Raw genomic sequence first — 7867 nt, 5'->3', positions numbered from 1 at the left:
CTTAATCCTTCGATAATTAGTATTACTTTGATTATCTCACTTACTCTTGCTCCTCCACTCTTTAGGCATCATTGGGGTTTTGTGTGTCAAAATGGCTAGGTTTAACCTTGGATCATCAAGCCTATCACAACACTCCTTTACCCACGCTTGGAACCTGCAATGTTGAGACAATATAAGCAGAGTTCAATATTTTCATCAACAGTAAACTAAATCACATGGGAAGCCAGATATGAACAACATTGAAAAAAAATTAGCAACTCGCCTTTTCATTGCACGCTGTTCAGTTTTACATCTATACTCAGGTCAAATATGATACCAGCTAGTCGTCAATCTGATGAGTGTTCCAAACTTCACCAGTAAGGGGAAACATCATATTTTGTTGAATTATAGCAAACAAAAGATAGTGTTAATAAGTATATAGGCAAAAAGCATGAAACGCCATAAATTCCATACAATAGAGTAAATTAGAGAACCACACTGAGGTAAGGAACAATTGGTCAACTAAACCATTATGCCCTTGATGTGCAGCAATAAACTTTCCAAAACAATGCCCTGTGCAGTTTGGTGAACTAAACCATTATGCCTTTGACGCGCAACACTAAACTTCTCAAAACAATACCCTATGCAGTCCTTGCAACCTGAGAGGTAATGAAGGAGCATGGCACCCAAGTTTTTCAAAACAAAGCAATAAGAAAATTTGACCAAACCCAACTGCTATGGCAGATTAAAGAAGGAACCAATGGCATGGTTCTTGGCAGGAGCAAAACGTTAGACCTGCATATATATTGCCATTTCTATTTCGTGTCTGTACAATTATTGAACTCAAATATAAAATTTTGTTTTGATATTAACATATATAACCGACAACCTTCCACAGCCTTTTCATTTCAAGGCAATGCAATCAAATTGGACTTGCTATTAACCTATCTTGCTCATGGTTAGTTCTTCCGTGTCATCAAAGGTTATTCCTTTTGCTGACATTTCCTTCTTCAGAGATGCTACCTTTGATTCGTTTTTACATCTCGCATAGGTACCAACCATGATGCCATATATGCTACTGCTAGGTTCAACATTCTTGTGCAACATTTGCTGATACAGGCATTCCATGTCATGAACTCTCCCTGCACTACCCATTGCACTAAGAAGTGTATGATATGTTCTCAGTGTAGGTCTGATGCTATACTTGTGCATTTCTTGGAGAAGCTCCAATTCTCTATCTGCACGACCCTTGTTGCAGCATGCTGATAGTAGCTAACAACGTCAGGTCTCAGCCCTTGATTTGTTAAGTTGTAAATCAATTCTTCAGCTTCATCTATTTGTGATTTTTAGCAGCAAATTATAGGTAACTATAGTTGCAGATACTCCACTATTTTTCATCTTCTCAGCCAGAAAAAAGCCTGCTCAAAGTCACCTGACTCTATATAAGCATCAATGATTGAGTTGTACACGTGTGCATTTGGTACAACATCTTTGTATATCATATCATCCAAGATAGCTACAGCTTCTGGGATTTTTCCGTTCTTGCAAAAAGCCTTGATAACCGAAGCAAAAGAGATAACATGTGACTTGCATATCAGACAGAACAGTGAAACACTTTTCGAGATGCCCAGCCCTCCCATAAGCATCAATCAGTGTATTGAAAGTTTCCACGCTCGGATCCACCCTGCTCCATCTCCATCTCCATCACCAAATCCTCTGCGTCGGTGATAATTTCCAACTTGCACAAACCATTTATGAGTGCATTGTAAGCAGTGGCGGAGCCAGAAATTTTTAGAAGCCTGGGCAACTTTAAAAGATCATATGATGTAAAAAAATAATTCATATACTATAAAGTACTTAAAGAATTTCTTACATGTATATAATGTGCTAGTCTCGTATAACACGAGGTAGACTCATTTTTCGAGTCTTTATACTCTGAAAGCGTCGTGTTATGGTAGAATTATCAAGTGCTTTGAATAATTCCCGCTCTGTGTAACACACCATCAAGTGATTGAACCATTTATCTGAAATCATGTTACGCAGTTTGTTAATTATTTTCATTGTAGAGAAGGCTCTTTCAACCGATGCTGTTGAAACTGGCAGTATTAATGATAACTCAATAAGCTTGTAGACTAAAGAAAAAATCATATGCTTTTCAGTTTCAACCATCTTTACTGCCAAACTTCGAATATCCGTGTAACTAGAAAAGGACTAAATAGAGGGTGACAAAAAGATAAAACACCTATATATAATGGGTATGCTGGAGACTAAGCCTGGGCAACAGCCCACCCTGCCCGGGCCTTGGATCCGCCCATGATTGTAAGTATGTGATCTGGCCTAATATAACGTGATTTCATCTGCTCAAAGATGCAGAAAGCCCCTTGGAGGTCACGAACCTGACAATAGCCATTTATTAGAGTGTTGTAGATTTCTGTTGTTGGGACCACGGTTTTTTTCGGCCGATATTTATAGAAAATTCCGATATATCGCTGTTATCAGTGGGGCCTGATTTTTTCCATATCGGTCAAATATTTCAGTGTTTTCGTACGAACGTTGAAAAGTCTGAAAGTTCGACGCGTCGGCCTGTATAGACCCACCGGCCCACAAAAAAACCCTAGCCAAAACCAGAGTAAAAATTTCTGTCTCTCGTACTAGCCGGCGGCCGCCGTTACACTGCAGGCACAAAAAATTTGCTCCATCAATCAGACCGCCGCTGCGCTTGGCTTGGCAGGAAGCAGCAAGGAGCTCTGGCGCTCAATCAGTTGCTGGCCTGCTACTAGGAGAGTGCATTCTGATGTGCTGTTGCCTCTCTGCTGGAAGCCAGGGGCTCTGTTGCAGGCCTACTGCTGGGTGAAGGTCAAAAGGTATTCCTTTGTTGTGCTACAGTGCTACTGCTCAGGCTGAGCGCAACGGTAGCCGCGCGGCCTCCCTCTCCCCTGGCATGCGGGCTACACACAAGCCCCTACGCGCGCAGCGCTCTTCCCTAGAAGCCCCTCTAAACAGCGGAAGTGAACAGGAGCACGCTGCAGATAGCGTGAGTCCCTGACTTCCCCTTGCACTGTTTGTTTGTTGTGTTGGTTTTTAATAGGTGAAAAAAGAATGGTAATAAATGATGAGTAGATTTAGATAGTGATATTTTATTAGTTGTAGTGGGGTATAGGGGATAATATAGAGGGAACCGTTGCGGAAGATCAAAAAGTAGGGGATGAAATGTTGATGATGTGACACAAAAAGTGATATATGGGACAAATGTAGGGGTAACCGTTGCAGACAGTCTAAAGCCAGAGCCACTATCCTCTACTGGGCTGCTGCTTTCAGCCGTTGGCCACCAAGATATAGTTATACCTGTACATGTGGGCCGGCCTGGACCGGCACGGCACAAGCCCACAAAAGCACGACCCACAAAGGCATGGCACACAAACTCACATATCTAATTATGGGTCGTGCCTTGTCAGCACGTGTGCCCTGTCATCGACCCACGGCACGGCCCATAATTAGTTATGTATGCCAGGCCGGCCCAAATAGCCCAAAATGCCTAAATGTGCCAGACCAGTCCATATACACAACAGTAATACAAAAACAAAAAGTATAGAATATATATGACCAAAATAAAACTAATATGTTTTGTGGATGTATATTAAAAACCTTTGTTCAGAAAGAAAAAAAATATTACAACTAGCTTAGAAATAATATTCAGTTATCTGTTCAGTGTTTAACTTTGTATTATAGTACTATACAGCCATACAGAATACATATACAATGATCATCATCACTATTTACTATCTCCATCTAGGTATTAGTTCTCCGAAGGCCTATTGATGCTCTAGATTCTCCAAATTGTGCTGGTCATGTAGGCTTTAACGAGGCTTAGTTAAATACTAAGTCTATATTTAGTGGGCCTCGATGGGCTTTAGTTAAATGGGTCGTGCCAGACCGGCCCATGGGCTTGACTTGAGGTCCAGGCACGACCCACATATTAGGTCGTGCCGGCACAGGCCCACAATTAGGTTGGGCCGTGCCAGATCTGTGTCGTGCCAAAAATTATGTGCTTTGGGCCGGCCTATTAGGCACAACACAAATGTACACCTATAAGATACAGAAGAGAAGGTGCATCTTTGTCTCTAGTTTTGTTTCCTATTGCCAACTTGTCATTAATGTTAGGCTTTATAGCTTCTTAGTAACTGGTTATTCACAGATTTGATCTTGTTGCCAAATGCCAACTTGTCATTGATCTTTGTTTATTCACAGATTTGATGTTAGGCATTAGCTTCTTTCGTAACTAGTTATTCACAGCTGGATACTAGTACAAATTTGATCTTAATTATGTTATGTACTAATATTTGAGGCTACCATTACTTGTTCACTTCATATTTAAGTTGCTGCTGTTGTTGGCTTCTTTCTTTGATGGTTGGCTGCTGCATAGCACAGCTGCTGCCACAACTCAGCTATTAGCGAGCTTGCCGAACAATGTGATTAATGTTTTATTCTTTTGGTTTTCTGTGCAATCATTCATGTATTAATCTTTTAATGGATTAGAGATGGTTTTAGGCAAAATGTTGCCAATTTTTTTTTAAATTTTTTTTGAATTTGGTCAGATATTTTTGATATTTCCAATATATCGTATTTATCTATGTCCTCTGATATTTCCAGTGCTTATCCCCTATGCTCCAATCCCCCTTCCCATCAGCTACTTCATTCCCCTTTACACAGACCAAAGAGAAAACCATGTATCAATTTGGTATCAAAGACCAGCGGCACATAGACAAGCATGTTCGGCGCTGCAGCGAACGGTTCTGGGGGAACCACAGATGAGAAGCTCGATCGCTCATGTCGCCATGCTCAACACCCACATGATCACACACAGCCAGCGCCTCGCGCGGCTGGAGCAGATCGTGCTTCCCTCTGACGGTCTTCAGATGCCCCCTGTCATGATGGTAGCGACATCAGCGGCACCAAGTCAAGAGGCGACGATCAAGCTAGGGGGCGTGCACGCAAGGAAGGGAACAACGACGATGATGAAGAGTTGCCTGAAGATGAGGACAACGACAACCTGCAGCAAGGACACCGACGCGGTGGCAGCGGGCATCGTAGCGGCGGCAAAAACTAGAACGCCGCCGACGGCTATGATTGGCACGCTGACCGACGCATCATCAGACAACACAGAGACATCGACAATCATGGCATGCCATGTTCTGGTGACTAGTGGAATGAACACCACAGTTTGGAACGACGTGGAGGTGGCGGCCTTAGCGGTCGAGACATGGAGGCCGATGAATTTCAAGGGAGCCATGTTTGGCACCCCTATCGGCGTCATGGTGATGACTTCTATGGCCAGTATAGAAGAGAAGATGGACGAGGTGGTCGTAATCGTTTCAAAGACGAAGCTTGATGGCCAAAGCTCCATTGTCCTTCGTTCGACGGTGAATCAGAACTGCTTCCCTGGCTCAACATGTGTGAAACATACTTCCACGGGATGCAAACGTTTGAAGAAGATCTGGTGTGGATTGCTTCCTTACACCTGGAAGGAGCGGCACTCGAGGGGTACTATGGCTTTGAACGATACTATGACCTAGTGCCATGGTTGCATTTTGCCAAGTACATCAACATGAGGTTTGGTCCTCCACTCCGACACAATACTTTGGCAGAGCTGAAGGCCCTTTAACGCACATGCACGGTGGAAGAATACCAATGTCAGTTCAACAGGTTGTTATGCAAGGCAACAAATGTAACTATAGAACAACAAGTGGAGCTCTTCACTATTGGCATGGGAGAACCATTGTGAACAGAAGTTGAGTTGCTGTCACACCCGGTTTTAAGGACAAAATTGAATGCATAGCATATGTGTGCTAGGATCCATTTCCACACATATGTTGACGTCAGAAGTGTAATATATCAAAAGAACATGCATAAAAGCATAAATAAAGATTATATTAACATATTACACTTTGAATCGACATAATGCCTTAACCTTTATTCATGAAAGTACAACAGAACATGGACATCCTTCCACAGGAAGATAACCGGGGGAATCACTAGACTAGCATCCATCTAGTTCAATGTCATAATCTTCATCTGCAAACTTCTGATCAAAATTAAGCAACAGTGAGCTCTCTTACGATGGGGGCTTAGCAAGTGGGAGTGAAAAATGCAAGGTTAACAAGGTAAGGCTAAAGTTTAATACGTTAGCATTTTAGTTCGTCAACATTTTATTATCAACACCTGATTACTAAGTATAAGTATATACCAAACCCATATTAAGCATAAGCAAACCAGCATAAGTGCAATCCACTTGAGCAAAATAAAAACACGACAAGAGGTTCAATCACTTGAGCAAACCACTTAAGCATACCACTTAAACAAAACCGATCACAATTTATTTCCATCTTCAAGTTCAAATATCATGTGAGGGTCCAGGCCACTCGTAACCGTGAGCACGGCTGATATATCAGTTTTACACTATGTACAGGTTGTGCACTTTACCCATGAGTCATGATTCCCTTCTAGCCTGGGTTAGCTACACCCATATTCACTTTCGAGGTGAATGGCTAGGGTCTCACTACGAGGCTTTTCCCTAGAGCCCTCATTATGCGGATGTTGGAAATGGTCACTGCATAGAGTCATCTAATGTAACCTAAACTTATACTCAAGTCTACAGGTTAAAGCTTGGGGACTATGCCTGTATCCAATCTACCTGAGATGGAATATAAGACCATGGAAGATGCCCCGTCCCTGTCTACCAAGACCAACACCTAACATAAGACTTCCCTAGTTATTTAGCTAAGGGCGTCCCATACCACCCTCATGGTCGCACTGTTTTCTTGGTTGGTCACTCCATGTTCCAATTATCATATATGATCTTGCTTAACAATCGAGTCATCTGCAATAGCAATGATAGCAATAACATGATCTTTGGAACAATAATATCATAAACAATAGTGACTACATAAAATTAAAGTTGTAGCAATAGCATAGCTACTAAAGTAGAATACAATACCCATGTTTGATCAAGGACTAGGGTTGGAAAGGTTAGGTGTATTTGAATAGGTAACCCATCAAATTATGCATAGAATAAATATAAATCTTAGTTATAATGTGTTGATTAGGTTCAAATAGAATATGCAGGGGAGAAGTCCACTTTCCTTGCTTATAGAAAACTTGATATTCTTCAACGAAATAGATCTTGATTCTCAACTACTAGATCAATTTCTAAACATCACACAAACAAACAGGAAGAACAAACACCACTCAATAATGTACAACATTCACCATAGACCAAGCGAAAAGAAAGCATAACGAAAAGTGCATTTGCTTTTCAAAAACATAATAAACAATGGTTATAACAAGAAGGCACTCTTTTGAAAAAGGTTTGGTTCATTTTTTATAAAACAAGACCTATGTCATGTTCATTGGTCTCACTTATGCACCCGTCTACATCATGTGCTTGATGAATAGCATTTTTATGGAGGAACTTGATATATTTGTGGTAATTTTTATTGATGATATTCTTATCTATTCCAAGACCAAGGAAGACTACGCTTGTCATCTTCATGTTATTCTTCAAAAACTTAGAGAGCATCACCTTTATGCCAAGTTTATAAATGTGAGTTTTGGCTAGAAGAAGTATATTTCCTAGCTAGGTCATATCCCCTCTAAGGTCTTTTGTGGTTAGGGTGGATTGAAGGGGATTAAATCCCCTAGTAGTCAAAATTGAATAGGAAGGGATTTAATCCCCCAACCCCCTTTGATCCCCATGCAATCGAACAAGCCCCAAGGAGGGTGTTGTCATGGGCCCTAGCAAGGTTCAGGACATTTTTAGTTGGAAGCAACCACAAAATACCACTGAAATTTGGAGTACGCTTGGATTCGTGAGATATTACCGCCGGTTCAT

The 7867-nt window shown here is 41.4% G+C and overlaps 1 pseudogene; it reads right to left on the bottom strand.

Annotated features, from left to right (window-relative positions):
* Positions 1 to 901: 901 nt before the first annotated feature.
* On the bottom strand, positions 902 to 3390 carry LOC109942118 (pentatricopeptide repeat-containing protein At5g12100, mitochondrial-like; annotated as a pseudogene).
* Positions 3391 to 7867: the final 4477 nt, after the last annotated feature.

This window comes from Zea mays, chromosome 1 (assembly GCF_902167145.1).
Source record: "Zea mays cultivar B73 chromosome 1, Zm-B73-REFERENCE-NAM-5.0, whole genome shotgun sequence".
In the NCBI taxonomy this organism is placed as follows: domain Eukaryota; kingdom Viridiplantae; phylum Streptophyta; class Magnoliopsida; order Poales; family Poaceae; genus Zea; species Zea mays.
Note: the sequence above shows the minus strand (reverse complement) of the source record. Positions and strands in the feature narration are given on the sequence as shown.